At 52.5% G+C, this 21,638-nt stretch overlaps 1 protein-coding gene across 6 annotated transcripts in view; it reads left to right on the forward strand.

The window, feature by feature from the left end:
• The first annotated feature begins 15,537 nt into the window (after window positions 1–15,537).
• RRBP1 (ribosome binding protein 1) overlaps window positions 15,538–21,638 on the forward strand; it is a 28,651-nt gene continuing 22,550 nt past the window's right edge. For 3 of the 6 annotated variants that reach the window (XM_054822866.1, XM_054822871.1, XM_054822872.1), the window contains exon 1: window positions 15,538–15,670. The gene's annotated coding sequence lies outside the window, so the exon portion shown is untranslated. Of the gene's footprint in view, window positions 15,675–17,941; window positions 19,621–21,638 lie in introns of those variants that run through there. The other 3 variants (XM_054822867.1, XM_054822870.1, XM_054822868.1) reach the window with 3 other exon arrangements.

Consider the following 21,638-nt stretch of genomic DNA (forward strand, 5'->3'; position numbering starts at 1 on the left):
TGAGCAGATGCAGCTCTTGCTTAAATTTTATGGCCTTAAGAAACCATATTAAAACCATGTTAAAAAAAAAATGTTGTTTCCAGGAAAAGTTTTCCAAAGTCTCAACTTGATTTCCTTTCCAGCGTCATGAAAGCCACTCTTTGATAAATATTGTAATTAAAAACCCCACAGTCTTATTTTTGCTCCAATTCATTTTAATGTTATAAATTCAGTGGGGGAAGGGAGCGCTTAGAAATAAAATGTCTGTATTTTCTCATGTAAACATATCATTCCTAGGAAGACACTTTTTTCTTTGACAAGGGTCTTTCTGTTGGAAAACGGTTGCTTAGCTTTGCCCTGACAGCCCATGGATAGTAAAACTTGTCAGCGTGAGTGAGAAACGGAGTGGCCCGGCTGGAGTGGGGTAACTTTCGTATTAACAGGGCAGTCGTCCCTCTGACTCCACGGCGGTGGTGCCAAGCGACCCCCCCACTCCCCATGATCCCCCCTCAAGCTCTAATGCAGCTGCTGACTTGCAGCACATTTCTTTTCCTAGATGTCACCTTGGGTTTTTCTCCCCCCCCCCGCCTCTCTGGATTTCTAGGATGCTTGAACTCATTTCTGACTGCGGTATTGCTGATGTGGATGGGCTGGGCTGCATTTTTAGGATCTGATTCAAAGCCCACTGAAAGCAGGAGCAATTTGCTGTTGATGTCAGTGGTCTCTGGAGCAGGCACTGTGCAACTGGTATTTTTTTTACCCAGACAATTGCAGTTAAAGGGAGCGAAGAAAAAAACCCCACATTTTATTTTAAAAGTAAAGCGCTCAGGCCAGGTCCGAAACAAGTATTCTGCTTAAACTAGGGTATTGCAACCGACCCCCCAAAGCAGAGAGTGATACTGAATTGCTCACCCCTTGGGAAAATTGAGGCTGTCCTCTTTAAAAGAGAGGTTTTACTCTGTCTCTTTGGATTTTGTGTTCTAAACAAATGAAGGGCTTTATGAAGAGAAGGGAGGAAAAAGAAAAACCCAATGACCTTATGGTGAGCACATCAGGAATCTGCAATACATCCAGCCGATCGCAAACCTCTGTAAGGTCTGGCCGTGTCAGCATTGCCTGAGCCCGTGGACGAGAGCACAGCACAACCCATACTGTCCACCGCAGTGAGCAGTAGCCAAAATTGTATCTCCAAGAGGGGGCTTACAGAAATTGCCACGTTTATCAGCTGGGAGTGTTCCTGGGAAGAGGAAGGGTTGTTGAAATTACTTTTTTGAGTAATTTCAATATTCATAGAGGCAGTTGCTCCAACGGAGGTGTTTGTGCACCATGCACAGTGCATGCAGGCTGGTGCATGCCACCAGAGACCGGGTTCAGCGGAGAAAATTGTGGGCAACATAGGCTGGACCAGTGAAACTCTCCAAAGAACGTTTCTACTGACAGACCCAAATTTCTGCTTTGCAGGTGGATTAGAGGGGGAAGTTAAGCCGCCAGCTGAACCTCATTCGCCATGTGGCTGTGGAAAATCTGACAGTAAGATCCCCCCTAAAGATGAGCAGTTATTATTTGGACAATCTGATATCTGCCTGCTAGCAACAGGCGAGGTTGGAGGAGAGATGCAGCATTTTGGGATGGCTGAAGCTGGGGTGACTCCCCAGGCAGAGAAGGACAGATCCAGCATGGCAAAGGGTGCAGCTCTGCGGATGTGGATGGGGCACTGGGGTCCCACCTCAGCTCACGACCTGACTCAACAGATACACTATTATCTTGGAGGGTGGATGACGTGAAACAATTTACTGTCATCAAACGTTGGCATTCGACGCAGTTGAGTCAGGGCCAGCAGGCTTAAAAAACTGGCGGATTGGTTAAATGTTTTTGGAAGAGGGGAAATGTTGAGTCTTCCCCTTTGCCTGCTGGATCATGGACCTCTGGACGGTGGCCAGCTTGCATGCAATGCTCTTCCCAGCAAGCATGAGGCAAAGCTGGTTGGCAGAGCGTGTGATCAGAGCTTGGTTGGGTCTGCAAAGAGCTGACTTTTGCTACCTCTTGCAGATGCCTCTGGGTCCATCTTTGCTTGGGAAGCTGGTACCTGCAGGAGGCTGGGGGCTTCCACCCCGTGATGGGTGCAGGGTGATGGGAGTGCATCTTCTTCAGTCTGGCAAGTGGCTGGCTGCTCCTGTCCTGTGTCCTCTCCATGCCGTGGGATGCTGGTCTGGCTAGGTGACCTGTGGATCCCACGCCCTGGGTCTGAGCGCCGTGAGGTTACATGGAAATTCGACGCTTTTGAGGCTGCTCAGTTTTTGTTTGCTGCCTTTCGAAATCTTCAAATATCCTTGTAACTACAGGAGGCTCAAGGAGAAACACCAAATGCTCAGTCTCGTGACAAAGCCGCAGACACCAGAGAGCTGCCAGGAGAGCAGGACCCAGTAGCAGTTAGTGAGTAAAAAAATGTATGTATAGGTAGCTGTCGGTACAAACTCCCAGCGTGGGGGCCAAGCTGCAAGTTGAGGAGCTGCCAGGGAAGGTGTGTGAGATTTGGGTGGCTATTTAATTGGGCAGAATTACAGAGTCATTGGGACTGGATCACTTATTTGACTTTCCTTGGGCTTCATCCAAAGCCTGCTAAAAGCTAACATGATTTTCTTTTCCACTGACTTCCATGAGCTTTGGATCAGGATCTTTGTGCCTACAGGGTTATCTCAATTTCCTGGAACTCGTTCACTGTTTGAATTAGCTAAGTGTATTTAGTGCCATACTGCTTTTTTATTTAACTCCTGCCGTTTGATTGCAAAAAGTTCCCGGCAGCTGCTGGTTACGGGAGAGGCGTTGCTCTCTCAAAATCGGCCGTGCACATCCCTGGGTGTCCCCTTCTCCAGCTGGCCCTGTGTAACCCTTAAAACATCACAAGATCCACTATGAGCTTGCCTCTTGCAAACCATTCAGAGCAGCTAAAGAAGATTCAAGCGTGTCAGGCAGAATAATAATAATAATAAATAATTATTATTATGCCTCAGACACTCTTTTGCAAAGGCATGGGCTCCCCAGAAGCCATGTTTGCTCTGAGTTTATTACCTGTTTATTTACTCGGTTGCAGTCAGGCACGGTACCAGTCGGAGCCTCCCCAGCGCTGCCCGCGCCTGTAATTGCCCCTTGATCTCCACGTGAGCCTTGCCTCTTCCTGCCTAATGGGCAGCATTCCTCCAGGGAAGACGGGAACACCGCCGGAGCACAAAACTCCCTGTTCCTGAACAGCAGCATGAGTAGGGCAGAACATTTAAGTAGCTGGATTAATGAATGTGGCTACATCAATCCACTCAATTAATAAACTAGCATGGGTAAATCAAATGTTCCGATTGGCTCGGCTAGGATTTATTTGAATTACCGCAGGATGGCGCAGGTACATTTTGGGGTGACAGTGTATTTTTTCTAGTTGAGCAGGGAGGAAGCGTAGACTTGCGGTCACAAACCTGCGCTTGGGGCTGGGAGACGGGGGGTTCGTGCCGGGCTCTCCTGTGACCTTGTGTACAGCTTGGTACTGTGGTTTTCAGCGGCAGTGCAGGCACGGAGACCTGTCTGTTGTCCGCTTGGACTCACAGCTTTTTGATCAGGTAGGGGTGGAAAGCCATTTGATGAGCAACAATGATCTGAGTTTGCACAGCACAAGTTCTTCCCTCCTTTTTCTTGTACTAACATAATACTAATAAATGCAGAAGATTTCTAGTAAAAGCCCTGGCTGCAAGTGTTTAGCACCTTCTGAAGAACAACGTGGCCTGACATTTAAAAATAGAGGAACAAAGTGAGGGGGTGGTTTGGAGAGTAGCGGCTGTGGAGGAGGAGGGCTGAGCTGCCGCATTGCCCATGGGTCCTCCTCCGTGGAGCCCCAGCAGATGATGGAGAGCCACCAGCAGAGACAGTCCACCCCACTGCATCTCCCAGGAGGTGGGTGGTTGTGTTACCTCCAACCCCTCACCCAGGAGAGCAGGTGCTGATGGTTGAGCAAGGCTTTGATGATCCTGCCTGAATTGCTACCAGAGTGCATTTAATCCCAAAGCTTTTGCTCTGCTCTTTGGAACAAAGTGCCCTCCATAATATCTACAGACTTGCGAACAAGTGTGTAACTTGCTCTTCCACTTGAACTAGGGCAGGTCGACAGGTATCTCTTAGCAGTTTTTAAAGTATTAACGGAAATCTGACTCTTTTAGGAAAATGCCTCTCATCCAGGAGCCAAGATAGTCCTTTAATTTTGGGAACTGGATGGAAAAAACCCCCCAGCTTTTAAACCAGCCCCCTCTCCTCCTTGAGCACTTTTGAGCCCTCGAAGTTGACTTCAACTCCTATGTGAGGGACAGTCCTTTTGCATATGACATTTATTTCCTGGAGAAGGTGTTCGTGTGTGAGTGTGGTGATTTGCATTTCAAGGGTTGATGAGCTAGTATACAATTAGGAGCAGAGGTAGCTATGCAGACAAAATTTACATTGTCACTCTCAAGGTAAGTATTTCCCTTGAGTACACAAAGTACAGCTTGCAATACATATATATATATAAAGCCAGGGACAAACCGCAGCTTTCCGGCAGTGAATGTGCCGGCTTTACTCCGAGTCAAAGCTACCCCTGTCCTCTTCTGCCGTGCTCCTGGGACCTCTCGCAGTTCCAGCATGGGCGGCTGCCGCTGGGAAGCTCTGCTTGAAGTCTGCAACATGTGGACATGTGAAATTACAGCTGCTATCAGAAAGCGTGTGTGTTCATTTCTAACCAGAACAGCTGGGAAAAGGTCTGGAGAGCGTGACCCCCTGCCCTCTGTTAAGTTTTAAGCATGTGCTGCTGAGTCAGACCCCAAAATGTATTATCTGAAGGCATTCAGTGGGGTTTTTTAAGATAATCTTGGCATTTATGTCACATCTTAACACTTAGGGTTTACAACACGTTGTTCTTTATAAGCGATTCCCACAGGTTCATTATGCTGTATGAAGAGATTAATTAACTTTACGAGAGTCACCGCCCACGGCAGTGGAAACGGGAACCGCTTCTGCTGGCTGGGACGGATCCGCGCTGCATCTGCACGCTCCGCGAGTTCGGGCGCTGGGGTGCGGGCGCTCGGCTCCCGGGAGAGGCGAGCGTGCCCAAAGCCATTGCCCACGGGACGGCTCTGCTGTGTCAGAGCGCTTCAGACTGACCAGTGTCGCGATGACCTTATTCCCCAGCTTTTTCCTATTCAATCTCTTTTCGCTCTGGTTTTATTTTTAAGGCCCTTGTCAAACGCCGAATAACACTGCCCCTTGCCAAGGCGATTGCTGGCCAAAACTCCTCTTTTAATGCGAAATGCAGGAGATGACTCTCAAGCGCTCACGGCCGCACCGGGAGAGCAGAGCCGAAGCATGGGTGGCTGGGGACATGCCTCCCCCTCCAGAGCGTTTTTTGTTTCAGCACACCTGAAGGACAAGGCGATCACACCGAGGTGTCATGTCGAAGTCGCTGGTGTGTTTGGTGCTGCATGAGCGTCTGGGGAACTTAAAATGTGAGCAGGTGAGCCAGGCACGCAGCGGGGGACGGTGCATCCAAGGGAAGAGGTGTTTTGCAAGCAGCCCTTAGAGCTCCCCTTGGAGACACAGAGCAAAGCCTAGCAGGGAATTTTAGGTTTTTGGGGTGCCTTCACCCTGTCAGAGTTCAACACTGTAATCACAGGGCTGGCACAAGCGGCCACCCTGGTATGTTAATTCCGTACCAGTCTGTTGTCTTGGGGAGGGGGGCCAAGTGAGATACCTCTGGCAAACCTGAAACAGGACTTTGAATTTCTCCCACAACTCCCAGTTCCCCCCCGCAGACCTGAAAACTTCCCCAAGCCCCAAACTCCCGGTGTTTTGGCACCCCAACATCAGCCATCATACTGCGCTGCTGCAGCGAGGTCTGGGCTTGCTGACCCATGTGTTGGTTCAAACCCCCTCACCTGGCCGAAATGCCAGCCTGGCACCTGGGTGTAATTGTATACTTACTTGGAGAGGTCTTTTTCTTTATTTGCTAATATAAAAATCCCTGCTTTGCTAAGAAACTCCTGGGTACAAAGTGTTTTCTGCAGGCAGCAAGCACAGCGTGTTCTCAGACGGTGGTGCGCAGGTACACGGCTCTGCCCTAAGAAGAGTAATTCAGAGTTAGGATTTACCTTGGCGTTATGCAGTGCCACCTCACACGCAGATTTAACTGCTCCCCAACCCTGAGGTTTCCTGCTATATTTTTTGGAAAGAAGCTGCTTAAAATTTTTTTATATTATGATTTTCTTTTTTTTTCTTTCTTTTTCTCCTTCTTCTTCTCAAGATCTGGTTCACTGGTTCCGTTACAGAGTCAGTATGTTCAGAGCACGCCCTTTACTCCGGTTCAGCTTCTCTGGGTAAATAACCATCCCTAGGTGTGTCTGGTTTCGAGACCTTCTGATACATTTCAGTGCTGATGTGGCAGATCCCAGGATGTCTCAAGCAAGAGACAGAGAGGTGCTGCCGGCCCTTTGCAAAGCCCCGCTCGCAATAGTGGGTGTGTGTTGCCTCCCCTGGTCCTTCCTCCAACACAGGCATCCTCTGACTTCCCATGTCCCCACCACTGCTGACTCACAGATCAGTTCCACACTCCACGGGTGTCCCTTTGGTGTCTGTGGGCTGGAGAAACATTGAAACAGGAGAAAATCAAAGGGAAAACAATTGCAAGTAAATTTTTTCCCATAGAAAGCCCCTTAAAATTTGAGGGAGGAAGGGGAGAAGAGAATTCCATATTCAAAACGGGAATTTTTCTCCTCCAGAAAAATATGCCACTCATAGGGTGTATTATTTTATATGAGCGTGGAACATGATTTTTTGGGAGGAACCACTGTGTATCAACAGACATCAATGGTGGGACGATGCCATGCTCGTTGGGGAGTTGGCACATTCAGCTAGGGCCTGGGAGATGCCTCCACCCAGTAGAGACCTGGGAGAAGCTGCGTCTTCCCTCTGCCTGCGCTTCTCCTCCTGAAAAGTAGGGTTGATGGTACTGCCTCTCTATCCAAAATGCTTTGCAACGGCTTAGTGTGACATAGTGGAAACTGCCATTAATAGCATGACACAAGGCCACAGGGAGATTTTTTAGCCTGCGGGGCTGTGCTCCAGTGCCACCGAGCAGCTCAGGAGGATGACTTTAGAAAGGCGCTGTTTGCTTTTCCTGCTTCTCATCACCGGGCAGAACCCAAGGTGAGAGAGACTCATGTGTGATAACTGCTGTGTGCTGGGGCGACATGGCAGTTATAAATAAATGCATAAAACCAAATTACCTGTCCAGAGGCAAGCGTCCGGGTGGAAGGCATTATCTCTGTCTGCAGCTTTGATTGCACCATGGAGCAGAAAGAAACTCCTTCAGGTCTTTGCTTTCCCTTCCTGGCTCTTGTGCCAAGATTTTGCAGTCCCTCTGGGTGCATCCAAACCTCCAAGCATAGACATGGTTCATACTTTCCCCCTGTTGCTTCCCGGCAAAACCAGCCCAGAGAGAAGAGAAGCCGGTGTGGCAGGGTGATGGCTGCAGTGCTGTGAGCTCCCTCTTCCCTTTGGCCTTCAGCAGTACAAGTGTCTTGTGGCCCTTGGGCTTTGCTGTGCAGCTTTTGTCGGGTGGGGAGCCAGGCCACCCCTGCTGCTCTTCCCATGCAGTGTTCAGCCCTGCCCCTGACTGCTTCTTGTGGCTTTCACCCAGCCAAAGCACTCGCGGGCTGTCTGGGTACCTCTCCTGTTTCCATCAGTGTCTTTGAAGCTTATGGCCCCTTGCTAGATTGGTTGGAGATGAACTGGTGATGGGAAGTAGACGCATGGATCATGTAAAGCTAGTTTTGTCTTGTCTTTACTACCCCTGCAGAGTGCCCATGCCTGCAATATCTTGGTGTCACCAGCCACAGAGTCACCCTTCTGACTGTGTACCCAACTGGTGTTGCCAGGCGCATGCAAAACCAGTGTGAACACACTCTCAGGTGCACAACTGAAGAGATTGACTGTCTCTTCTTCCTGCCCCTGTGCTTTATTCAGGTTGTACCAGGAAAAAAGTGCCTGCAGACAGCAAATGCCTCTGCTCTCCCCAAAGGATGCTTCAACCAGGGTAGGAGAGGTGTTGTACCAGTTTCACGTCTGAGGTGTGGTGTCGATAGGCAGAAGAGTCTCGTGAACATGGGAGAGCTTCAACCCAAGAAGCCTGTCCCCAGAAGAGGCATGTTTCTTTTAAGCCAGATGTACTTTGTGGCTTTTTATTTAATCCTGTAGGTCCATTTGTGTCCTCTTGTGTTCTGTAGTGCTAGCATCCCCAAAATACCTTAAATTCTCCATGTGGGGCCATGCCTTGGGATTTCTCAAAGCTGGGAGCTGTGTTTGCTCCTGGCATGTTAGGAGGTCCTTCCTGGGCTGTTTTCAGTTGGATTACAACTTCCAGATGTTAAGTCAGGCAACGAACATGAATCCTGCTAAGGTTATACATGGGAAGTGAGAAGAGTTCCCTTGATATTACCAGCAATTGCCCCATCCCAATCTGTTGGCAGTGGAGCAAGACAAGCTGCACATCCCTGAATCACTGCAACCCATCTCATCAGATTTTCTAAGTCTTGAAGAAGTTTCTTGTTAAGCTCCAGCTCCTGGAGTCACATGAGTTTGTGTCCAGCCAAATTTCAAGAGAGGCATAAAGTTATCTGGACCTAAGCCAGTTTGGGAATGGGAAGAAGGGGACTCTCCTCCATCCAATGTGAATGAAGAGGGTCTGGAGGAAAGAGCTCCCTATGCTTTTCTCCTTGCCCAGATGGGAATGCCCTTTCTTCCAAGCTGTATATAGCCCCGCTCCTGCAGACTGGGCACTGGGACGCCACGTTGCATGGTGAAGGATTAGGTAATTTCCTTCCCTTCTCCTCTGGAAGGTGTTTTGATTAGCATAACCATTGTGTTCCTAAATTAGCTTGTGTTTCTGCCTTTGCCCTTAGGCTGGTTTTTCCTGTTACAAGCCTGATCTGGCACAGTGATACAGCTTTCCACTCGCTGCATTGAAGCGTGCAGCTTATGTCGGGATGGATCCAGCTATGCTCAGTCTACCAGCTGTCCTTCCTGAGTGACCTCAGGCTGATGCTGAGACTACAGAGAGCTGGTCCTACAGCCCTGCAGCTCTCCAGTGCCTGGCACAGCTGTGTGGAAACTTTCAAACAGCCCAAACTTTGATGTGAGGCTTGGGGCACCATGGCATGTGCTGGACCAAGACCAGGAGCAGCCGGGACAATGGTGCATCTCCTTCCTGCCATCATGGCACAGGCTAAGGTGCAGAGCTCTGGTACCTCAAGCCACCCTGGCTAGACGGGTTTGAGCCTGCCTAGCACATCCCTCTGCCAGTCACTCACCTGTCTCTGCTTTCTTCCCACTAAGGATTGTTCTGAACTGAAACAATGCAAAGTTCTGGGGGAAAATTAAGAGTAGAATGTGAAATATTTTCCAAGTGCCAACAAGACAGACACACACAGAGTGATTAATCAGGGGCTCCTGAGTGCGGTGGAGAGCAGGAACTGCTTGCAGAGTGGGTCTGGTCGGGCATGCAACTGAGAAGCTGAAGTTACTGGTTGGCATGTATCTTTGGTGTCAAGCCTTACCTCCAGAAGACGTGTCCAGGGGTCTGAAATCAGCTGGTTAACACTCATGCACTGCCGGCTGAGCCACGGGAGGTGATGTAGCTTCACAACCCTCCCTCTGTGGACGTAAGTCTTTTTAAGTAAATTCTCTGACAGAACAGGTTTAAGTTCTGCTTAAAACATCTCCAAAGAGGAGGAACTGATGAACCGCATGGATATTCAACCTTGCCCCATTGCAAAGCGCATGTCATCATGCCTTGAAATGGCCCGGAGCAATCTTCCACGAGATTTCAGATGGACTTAGACAGTGGGAGCTCTGTTATGGTCAGAAGGGGAGAAGAAAGGATGCGGCAAGAATGTAATGTTCATGATGAGGCCAGCAGGCAATGCAGGAAGTAGCTGGGGAGGAAAGAAAGAGGTTACCTTCTCAAAACCTTCATCAGCTAGTTTAACTCCAAGCTCCTCATCAATGCCATCTACTTCTGTGATAGTTTTTTCGTGAGTTGGCCTGAAGACAAAGCCATTGACCTTTTGGCTTCTGGTTGCCATTTCTGCAGGCTGGAGTGGCTGGAAAGGGGAGGGAAAGAATAAGCTAAAGTAGAGGCGTGCTCCTCATGACTAGGTGGAGGTGTTAGTAGCAGGGGCTGAGCAGTAGCCTCCAGCTTACACAACCAAGGACTCCTCCACCGGGGACGGTTGCTCTGTGACATCCTTTTCATAAATGCATTCGCTCTGTCGCGACTGGGTTTAGGGGCTCTGTGCTCACACTCTCCATGTGCACAAGGAGCACAAGGCCCCACCAGGTGCCTTGTTTTGCGAGTTGAAAACCTGTGGTTTGGTACCCACTTGTTTCCCTGCCAGCACAGACTCAGCCCTTTGCTCTTCAATAACATGCTTCCCATCATGTTCCCTCTCAACCTTCATTTTGGTAAGCTGGATAGCTAAACTCTTGGTTTCCTTCGTAACTCTGGGTCTCCATTTCCTGATTGCCCCTGGGCCCTACCCAGCAGCTGCTCCTGGAGGGATTCACTTCCTCCTTTGAACATAAGCAACTAGAACTGCAGCCACCGTCCAGGAGAGGTCTGAGGACAATGCCACCAGAAGTCTGGAGGCATTTCTGGGATTGCAGGTTTCTCTTTTGTGCTTTGATCACCCCCACCTGAGCACACTCAGGTCCTTCTTTCCTGCAGTCCCTTCCTGTGCAGGGATTCCCCTGGGCTTCATCATGTCTCCAGGTACACAATCTTGCCCTTGCGACTACTGAATTTCATCTTGTCCTCAGGGTCTAGTTGCTCTGCTCATGAGATATCCACTCCTTCTCCGACTTTGGAGAAAGATGACCATCTCCACGTCCTGCATGACACCCCAGCTGACCAGGAGCAGTTTTCCTCCTATATACTTATCACTCCTATCTTGGAGGGAAAGGGCTTGCCCCAAACTTGGCTTGCAAGTTGCAGGACATTACTGCCAACTATTGTGGCCTCACCTCTGAAGTTCACATGTGCCATATCAGCACTTTCCTCCAGCCCACGAGAGATCTCCAAACTGGGAGCCACCCAAGGAACCTGGCTTCCACCAAAACCTGTCCTTGACTCTGGGGCGGCTGTGTCCTAGAGAAACACGATGCCCATATTCAGCAGCTGTGCAACTAAGTTTTTTCCACCAGAAAGGCAGGCTGGGTGAGTGCACTCCCTTGGCTAAGTGGCTACCAGCTGCTTGGAGGTTGCTAGTGCGGTGGCGAACACCTCGCTGGGGAATGACAGAGGCTTTCAGGACCTGTGCAGACCTCCAGAGGGACGCTCCCACCTCCCACCCCATCACTCCCCAGCTAGCACTCCTCCCATCGGCATTCAGGGCATCTCACAGGGCAGGGCTGTGGGGATGGGGAAGCAGTGGGATAGGGTTCTGAGGCGTGAACACTGTGAGTGTGTCCCTGCTCTGGAAAAAGTTGTTATTTTACAAATAGCAAGGCCCAGCTGCTGAGACACCAGGGTTTAGTGCCCCCAGGTCTCTGGCTGCCAGCCCACTGGAGTGGGGGTCTCCTGCACGTCCTGGTTCATATATCATATTCGGGTGGCATTTCCCAAGCCCACATGGAGTTGGGTCAAAAAAGGGGGAGCCCAGGGTGTACCCTGCCCCAGGTGCAGGCATAGCTGTGGCATGGTGCATTTTCTAATCCAAACCTCAGCCTTGCCACCACAGAAACATGGGCGAGGAGGGAGAGGAACGACCCAGAAGCTCTTGCCGTCACCTCCCCACGGTCGCACTGCAGCCCGGCGCCGTGCTCCTCTGCAGCATCCACCTCCAGTTTCCATCGCTGGAGCAGAGCTGCCGCTTATTAAACCCAGACCAGCGAGTGCTTGGCAAGGAGCACAGGCCAGGAGGGACGGCCAGGGAGCCGAGCGGAGGCCAGACGTACTGATCCCTGCTTTTATAAAAAAGGGGAGGCCGCTTCCAGAGTCTCCGAAGGGATTGAGTGTGGATGTGGGGCCGCTTGGAGGATCAGCCCAGCTGGTAGGCAATGCAGCATCGTGTCCACAGTGCAGGCAGCAGCCAAATCTGGAGCCAAGGACTCTGCTCTCACTCCTACCAGCTTTTGTGTAGTGTTTCTGGAGCAGTAAGTGTCCCACAGTGGGACCGAGGGTGGCAGGCACCTCCCCACCTCCCCAAGGGCTCAGGATTGAAATGCACCCCCGAGCCTTGGCAGAGCTGACCGCTCTCCTGTAAGAAAACATAAGCCATGCCTGTCTGCGTGTTCAGCCGCAGCCTGGATGCAGATCGCATGGGGACGGGATGAGGTGTTTGGTCACAGTCCTGGCTGGCTCCCCAGGTAGACGTTCGTGGTCATCTCTGCACGAATGAGCCTGGGCCTTCAGAAGGAGCAGGGCTGTGAGGGACCTCGGGGAGTCCTGCAAACTGTCCCCCTGCCTTGCGGCAGGGTTTGTTTCACGACTGCTGTGCAGAGCTAAAAATACCCCAGTGATGGTTATGAATTTAGGATAACTAATACATCCAGTGGAAAGATTTGGAGCCATTCCAGGGCTAAACAACAGCTTCTTCACCAACAGCCAAAGACTTGTGGATGCAAAAATAACTAGGAACTGAAAAACTTGAGCTGGAGCAAGGGATTTTCAAATTGAACCCAAGAAAAACTTTATAGCGGTGAGGACAACCGTGGATAATCGCCAGCACTTTGGTTGTTTTAACAACAGGGTACACAGCTCTCTGGATTTGGGCTGGATGCTGCCTGTGGGCAGGAGTTGGGAGAACTAGTAGTTAGGGAGAACTCCTTCGATACATGGTGACAGCAAATTATACTGATAATATAGGACCCAGTGGCCTGGGTCAGCAGTCTAGTGCAAGAATCAGTGGGAAACACCACGGTGGGAGGTACAGGCTTGACATCTTAAAAAGTGGGGGGAAAGATCCAAGAATAGGCCAACTGGTGACTGTGGGTGCTGGGAGGAGTGCTGTGGGGTGAACCACTTCTGAACCATGTAGACATCTGTGAGCAGAGGGCAAGCAAGGGTTTTGGACATCTGTCTGCAGACCTGAAACACAGCTGGGAAGGGAGCCATCCTCTGAGCACATCTGCACCATGGTGGCAGAGGACACCCAGGTTGACATCCCAGCTCTGTCTGCCCGGGGTTTCATCCCACACTGTGCACTTCCCCACACACGTGTGCGTCACACTGCCCTCGTTGTTGTTCCATGCTGAAGCGGACACTCAATTATTCATTTGGCCGGAGATGGTAAGAGTGAGGCCACCTCCCCATGGCCCGGGTGCTTGGCTGGGGCAGTGTGTGGTAGTCCCTGCCCTGGTGAATAATGAAGTACTCGGGGCAAATGGCAAAATCTTCGCTAAGAGCACTCGAGAGAGAGCCCAGCCCCACATCTTCTACATGCGGCAGGCATGAGATAACTCCCCTGGCCACCCGGGATGCTCGCAGCAAGGCGGGTGGCAGGGCAGGGTGCCCGACTGCCTGCTCCACCGTGTCTGCAGCTGGAGAATCGGGGACCCGCAGAGCCTGGGACACTGGTGCAGGTCAGACCCCACACTCCTGCTTCTGAGCGCTTCAGTTTGAGAAGGTCTTTGGTGGGTTGAACCAGCTGATGTTCCTGGGAGGACTGGGGCAGGGCCGGATCCTAAACCTTGGTGCCTTTGCCTGAAGGGCTGAACATTTGATCGCTCTCTGCCCACAGCCATCCTTTGCATTTGTGGGTCTTGTTGGTCCAGGTCCTGCCCGTGGTGGGGAGCCTTGCCCTGCCCAGTTTGCTTGCAGTGTGTAGAAACCCCCAAAAAGTCTTCAAGTTCTCATGAGTGCTGAGAATAGAAATGTTTGTGCCTATTTCAGGTCCCTCTGCAGAAGCCATATAATCATAATTAGCCAAAACGTCTCTCCATTAGCATATTTTTTCTAGTCTTCCGTCACATCAGCCTGCATGAAACAGTTGCTTATTCTCCTTGCCGTTGTGTCAAGATGTACCAGGCTGCAGGCAGGACCTGCTGCTTGTCCCCAGCCTGGCCTCAATAGCATGGCTTGTTCTCTGTGCAAGGGGTGACGATGTGGCAGCAGCTGATGTAAATCCCAGGGATGCCGCTGAGAGCAGCCCCGATTGCCACCCCCTGAGAAGGTCTGGCCACTGAAATGCAATAACATAGGTGCCCCAAACATCTACAACAGGCTGCAAGGAGAGAGGTGGCAGGAGGCTGGAAGATCCTGAAAGCCTGCCCCGTGATGTTGAATTATAGTTGCTCTCCCAGCCACTTTTATAGTAAATTAATTTCTTACTCCACAGTGTCTAGCAAGCGCAGAAGCTAGAGTGTGCACCACAACGTGGCCAGGAAAGGGAGAGAGATGGCTTTGAGCTTGGCTGGAGATGTGGAGGCATGGGAGACATATTCCCACCTGAGCGTAGAACTTTTGTGTGATTTTGGGTGAAAAGTGTAGCCAGTGCAATCTCTGAATTACCAAGTAGGCAGCAAACCTCTGCGCTATCAGCTTATGGCTCCTGCTTGGTTGGATGTCTGGGCGCTCGGTTGGTCTTGGAGGTACATTCCTGGGGAGATGGGCCTTTGGTCAGAGATGGCTCTCATGTTCTTATGGCACAGAGTGGCAGGGTACAGCAGCTACCAGACGCCCTGCCCCTTCTCCAAAAGTTCAGCCTAATAGTTAAGACCCTTCCAATGTGAAGGGAGTCCCTTCCGACCTTTCCCTTTTCATTTCCAAGGTACTGTGACATCCAAATTATTTACAGATAGCTAACTCCTTCTGGTACAAATAGGCACCTGAGGAATACACCTCCAATTTCTTCTTTCTCCCACCATGGGAGGTCACAGCCAGGCCAGGAGGCATGCAGGGAGTGTGTGCCCAGAGGATAGCCACCATGCTGGGTGGCACCGGCCATTGTGGGCAGCTCTGGGCATGGTTTTGCCCCCACCCTGGGACCCACAAGCTGGTGGGTGATAGACCAGACCCTGCGTTGTTTAAGCATGCAGCATTTGCTGTGAAGAAAGGCTTCTACTGGGGTCAGGCAACTTTAGGGTCCGACCTGCTTCATGGCACCCAGGTCCAGAGCATGAACCACCATCCCCACTCCTTGCAGAGAACTAACTCCCCAGGTTTCCCATCCATCCATCCTCCCCCAGCCGGGCTTGTGCCGACACCCACAGCCGGCGCAGATCCATCCCTGGCACCTCAACCCGCCAGCACCGCCGGGGCAAAGGTCTGCGAGGCTTCCCCAGCCCGGGGCGCTGGGTACCGACCCTCCCGCCTGCCTCCCCGGCTCGCAGCTGGGCGCTCTCCCGCTGCCCAAGAGCCCGCTCCAGCCCCGGGCGAGGCTCCGCGGCGGTGGGAAGGGACGGGGGAACCTCCACCCGCGGGTGGTGGCGGGGGGTGAAGCAGGGACTACATGCCCCACAGTGCCGGGGCGGCACGTCCCGTCCCGTCCCGCCCCGCCGCGCTGAGTGGGCCCCGCGGCGCGGAGCGGCGGGGCGGGACGGGGCGGGACTGCCGAGCCCGGCGAGACAGCGGCGGAAAGTGCCACGACTCCACACGGCCGCGGCGGCGAGGAGGGACCGGGACCCGGCACGGGTGGGTAAGGCGGCGGCGGTCACCCTTCTTCTCCCCTTCCCGTTCCCCTTCCCCTTCCACGCGAGGGCGTCGCCCTGTGGGACCCCCCCCCCCCGCCTGCCCTCCGCTGCGAGGGGACTCCCCCCACCCGGCGCTCCCCCCACCCTCCTCCGGGCTGTCAGCAGACGTGGAGCGGGGTGGGGACACCCACACGCGGCTCCGCTGCCTCGCCCCGCCGCTCCCACGCGCGGAAGGGTGTCCCGCGTGGAACCGGGGAAGTGTGTGTGGGGGATGGGATCCTGGTTTTGGGGTCTGGACACGTTTGCGGGGAGGGGGTCGAGCGGATGAATGGCCCGCGGCGCGGTGAGGGCGGTGCGGAATGGCGGCGTGTGCGGCCGGGCCGGGCCGGGCCGGGCCGGGCCGGGCCGGGCGGGAGGGGCCCCGCGCCGCCGCCCCCGGCTCCCCCGGCCCCGGCCCCGGCCCCTGCCCACCGCCCCCCCGCTCCCCCCGGGCATCGCCGCCCGCCGCGCAGCGCTCAAACCCATTCCCCTGCCCGAGCGCCGGCCTGATGAAATTCATTAATCTGATTAAACGCGGTTACAAAAGGTCACAGCTCTCAGGCGGGTGTACCTTTTGTTTTTCCCCCCCTTAATTAAGCCACCCCCACACACCAAATCCCTCCCAGCCCTGGGAGACCCCCGGCAGTGTGGGGTCCAGCCATACCCGAAGCGTTTGGAGAGAGGCGGCAACCCCAAAAGCGAAGACCCCCCACCCTGGGGTCTTTCCGAACTGGATGTCGCTAGCTTTCCCGTGGGTTGGCTGGTGGGACGCCCCGCTCTCGCCCCGCCGGGTGAGCGGTCCAGCGGGGAGAGCGTGTGCCCGCACATGTGGCCAAGCACGACGGAGGAACCTCTCCACCTGAAATGTCAGCTTTCCTCTTCGCAGAAGCGATGGCAGCAGCCTCCCCTCGACAGCATCGCCGGGAAATGGCTGGAAGGAGTTGGGCGAGATGGGTCTGCTACCTGGGATGTGAACCCCAAGAAGCTGACAAGGGCCGGCGGTGAAACGCCGCTTGGGGACGGGGAGGGGAGAGAAAATTTGTAATAGCCGCTGCAGAGATTAGTCAAGCTGCAGCTGTGTTACGGTGCTAGTACGCTTTTCTTGTGTGTATATATATTTTTTTCTGCCTTTTTTTTTTTTTTTTTTTTTTTGTTACTCCAAGGCTTAGGAAGGGAGCTGGCAGCTCTGCCAAGGGCCCCGGCTGCTGCTGCCACACCGCAAGAGCTAATGGAGCACTAAGACACGTTCAATTAAGTCAAGCTATAACTGTTGATGATCGGTACGGCAGCTGATCTGGAGTTGCTGCGTAGAGTAACACATGCTGCCGGGAGGCTGGAAATGCACAGTCATTTGTGCAGAAAATGTATTTAAACAGAGGCTGCCGGGGACACAGGCAGGATCCGCTTGCGGCGCATGGGCTTTTCTCATTTGTTTTTAATTTTTGTCTCTCTCTATCGCAACAGGGTGGAGAGAGAAACTCCAGAAGAAGTATCTGGTGATTGTCTTTTATCTGCTGGCAGTGCTGCTGCTTTCTCCCGCTGCCGGGCTGCCCTGCTATCGGCAGGATCAGGCCTCCCTGTTCCCTCTCCCTCCTTTGTGCTGGAGAAACACTGTCCCCAGCCATGCCTCTGCCCTCATGCTGCCTTTTGGTGAGGGAAGCTGCGGACCAGGGGCAGGGAAGGAGACGAGACCTTATTTCTTTGAACTGGAGGCCGGGTAGTGACCTCCCCAAACAGTGGCCGGTCCCTTAGGTGCTGCCCGCTTCTCACCCTGCTGGCCCGGGAGATAATTTTGCATTTCAGAAAAAGCCGAAATCTCGGCCTGGAAACTTGTGTGTTAGGTCAGCCAGCTTTGACTGACTTGTGTGTGCATGTTTTTGCAGGGGAGAGCTTTTTATTTAGTGGTTGGTTTTTTTTTTTAACCTGCTGGGAGGTGCTGGAGAGGAAAGGGAGTTGCAGGTGCTTCACAGGCAGGCGTTGCTGCGGGCTCTGCAGAGCCCAGCTGCACAAACCCAGTTCTCTCTGACACCCCATCACCTCTTCTTCTATGTTTCTCTAACCTGAGATGCCACCTTGAAACCATGGCAAAGTGCAAGCCTTGGATTGCAGGGGGAACAGTGTCCTGCTTGCAGAGGGCATCTTTTCCCATCTGCAGCACCTATCCAGGAGGAGTTAACATGTATTTTCCTTTGGCTGTGTAAAGAAATAAGGTTTCTGTAGTTATTACACAACCTGCCTCTTCCTTTGCTCCTGCTCACCTGACGCTTGACCTGGCTGATTTAAACCAGGGTTGGTGGAGGGCCGAGTAGCAAAGATATTGAATTCCCGTGGATTTCATGGAAGTGGTCGCAGAGGGGAGGAAAGGCTGAACCGGTGGGAAGGCTCTAGCCTGGTTTTTGACACTTAGCTGTCCCTGGCAAATGTGACTGCAAGACACTGAGTGTGACCCTGGTGCCGTCACTCCATGTGTCTGTGGGTTGGTTCATCTTGGAAATTGGTGCTGAAAAACCAGCAAGACTGAGTGCTTTACTGGTTTTGCTTCCTTAGGGCAAGTTGGACTTTTGCTCAGGGCAAACAGAGGTGACTGCGTGTGTGGGGTGGTGAGGGAGGTCAGGTCTGCTGGGCTCTTATCTGCAATGTTGGGAAGTTTGATGGATAACGAGAAAAAGCCACAGGAACGGAAGAGTCGGAGCACAGCGTTCCAGCTGGCCAAGTGACATACCAGTTGCCCATCTTAGTCCTGTTCTGGTGGTGGTGAAAAGCTTTAAGTGAACAAACTGTTTTGGGGAAGGAGTTTGCATATGGAGATATTTGATGATTTCTACAGTTTTGGCTAGGTGAGGACTAGAGGATGATCCTACTCAAGAAACTTCATGCAGGTAAATGTGCTCAGTGTTGGATGTGAATTTGATTTTTTTTGAATGTGGACTCTGATAGCTGGTGGTGTCCCTGCACCTCTTGGGCACACAACCCTCTACCAAAGCAGCCTGGACATTGGATTGAAAAACACCGTCGTAGGGACAAAGTCCCATGGAGGACCAGAAGGTACGGAGAGGAGGATGCTGAAGTCTTCAAGCCCCTTCAAAGCCTGGCTGTCGAGCCAAACCTACACCTGCAAAACTATCCTCCAGGCATCCACGAGCAGACAAGCAGTGGTAGCTTCAGTGTCCTATTTTTCCACGTCCTGGCTAAGGCTTTGTGCAGGTGGGAAGCATGGAGCGCTTTTCCTGCCAAAGGGCAAGGCACACATGCTCCTGCCACCGCGCTCGCGAGGGGGACTGTGTCTTGTGCAAATCCAGGAGCAAACTTTCAGCCCTTCGAAGGGCGAAGGCGGTGAGGTCAGGAAATGCCAAAGCAGAGCTTCTCTCCTGATGCTAACGCTGCGGCGTGTTGCTGCTTGCATTTATGCATCAGAAAGTTCCCAGAGGAAGACTTTTTCTTATCCCCCAAATGCCAAAGCCAGCCTGGTTTGATTTAAGCGTGCGTGGTAGCGTACAGCCTGCTGCTGTCTTTGCGCTATCGGAGCGATAGGCTCTTCCCTGAACGAGTTGTTGGGCTGGTCCGTGCCAAGTCTCAACCGCAGGAGGAACTCTACTGGTAGAACTTGCTCCTTGGAGTCAGCACCGGGTCTGCCTGGACCAGCCCCCCACCGCAGGCTGCGGGGCATGAGCATTGAGACAGGACCAAAGTTTCCCTTTGCCATGATAGCAATGCTGGGAGTATTTGCTGCCCAGTTGGTGTCTCTCACTCTTCATTTTGGATTTTCTCCCGGCATGCCTGTCCTTGGGAACTGCACAGGGTTTCTCTGGTCCAGTGGTGGGAGCTTGCGAATGGCCCATGCGAGCATCTTGGCTGCTTTCACGAGCTCCAGCTGCTGCGACAGCTCTTCCAGCAGGTCCACAGCTCCTCTAGGTTAGTGCTCTGGGCTGCTTTTTTCTTGTGTTTGTTTTGTTTTGGAAGGGGTGGTTGGTTTTTTGGTGTTTTTTTTTCTTTTTTCTTTAGCTAGGAAGGATTTTAACTCTAATCTGCATCTTTGTCTCACCCTGGCTGTAAAGCCTGAGAGGAGACAAGGTACAGGCAGCTTTTACTGCAGCAAGGCTCGGTGAGGCTGCCTGTGGGGGAGAGGGAGCGTGGGGCTCAAACACCCAGCCTGTAAGGGCTTCGGGGGGCACAGCAGCGCGGGATGAGGTGTGAGGCAGGCAGAGGGGTCTGACACCCCGCCGCCGCATCTGGCACCGCCATCTCATGCACCTCACTGCCCCGGTCTCTGCATCATAATGCCATCCTCTCTCATCCGTCCTCTGCGTGCTGGATGCCTCTGTAGCAGAGGTTTGGGGTTTTCCCTCCATTCCCATCCTTTGTGGGCTCCATCCAGCTGCTTTTGGAGGTGGCAGTAGCAGCTGGTGGGGTTTGAGTGCATTTGCCAGTGCTCGGTGATGCCCTTGCCCAAAGCTGGAGTGGCAAATTTTTATCTAAATATGAAGCCGTGGCAGCATGAGGTCGGGAAGGGTTTGCTTTTACTGATGTGTTGGGGTCGCTGGGTCGCAGGTCACCTTGTTCTGCCCCTAAAACAGCTCCTGGGTGCTTTGGTGTAGCCATAAAACCAGCACAAGGTCACGGGTATGTGTTCTCCAGCCCAACTTTTTATTTACTGCCAGGGAGAGGAAATCCAGCCCTTTTCACCCTGCAGGTTAGGAGTAATCTGTCTGTCCTGGTGGGGACCATCCCAAAGCGATGCTGCTTGGTCAGAAGGGAGTGACTTGGCACCAGATGTGCTGGGATGGAGCGGGCTGAGGCCATTTGAATCTGAAACAGCTGGGGCGGACGTGAAATAGCGATGCCTGTAGTATCAGCTGGGATCTTGAGCGGTGCCCCGGGGTAGAAAGTTGGCCTTGCCAGGGGAGGCTGGTTCCAGCTGGCGTTGGCAGCCCTCCTGCCTGCCAGCTCTCTCCTGCTCTGCCTGGGATGCTGAGAGACGGGCAGGGAGAGCTGGGCTGCTGGTTAAAACATCCTTCCCTGGGCCGGTGGGTACAGCCGCTTTGCAGCTCCTTCCAGCTCTGCACCCCCTGCTTGGGTGCTGGAGTTTTTCATTGCGCTCTTACCCCCTCGCTGCATGAGCAGCTCTTAGCTGCAGATTTGGCTGCGAGTTTGCTGCTCTGGCTGTTAGAAAGGAAAAGGCTCCAAGGTCTCTCCCTGCGAGCGCTGAGGTTTTGAAAAGATGCTGATCTCCTTAGTTTTATTCTTATTTTTGCCTCCTCCCCTTCTAGTCCCTCCCTCTGTCCTCAACCCACAACCTCTTAAAGAGGAAATTTGATAATGTTTACAGTTAAGCGTGAGGATGGGAACTTCTGATAGCTGAAGACTTTCTGCATTTTCCTGATTATGTTTTGAGGCACAATGATGAGAAACTGCAGCCTGGCACCTCCTGGAAAGTGCCCCTTCACAGATTAAATGCCTGACTTTGACATCTGGGGGTTCATGAGCCACCTCGGAGCCACGTGGAGGTGATGCCTCAATGGGAGAAACGCATGAGTGGGACAGCAGAGAAAAGATTGGCTTCAAAACTAGGGACAGGGTTCAATTAGGAACTAAGAAGAGTGGAGATAGCAGCATCTTCCTCTGTGTGTGGATGCACCCTGCCTGCCAGATCTCGGACCGGGCAGTGCGATCTCTGTTGCTACTCCATGTGTTATGGGTGGAGAAACTGAGGGTGGAGAGGAGGGTGGGAAGAACCCTGCGCCCAGATTGCCTGCCAGCTAATAGCAGAGGTGGAAAGAGAAGTTCTAGCACTCCCTTTGCAAGTCTCACTTGTTCCTGCGGGCATCTTTTGGAGAGATGAGATAATTAACGACCATGCTTTTTTTTTTTTTTAAATTTAGTTTGAACTTATGACTTGTATTGGCATTTGCATCTCAAGGAAATGGTTGTGA

The sequence above is a fragment of the Grus americana genome, chromosome 3, assembly GCF_028858705.1.
Source record: "Grus americana isolate bGruAme1 chromosome 3, bGruAme1.mat, whole genome shotgun sequence".
Taxonomy (NCBI): Eukaryota; Metazoa; Chordata; class Aves; order Gruiformes; family Gruidae; genus Grus; species Grus americana.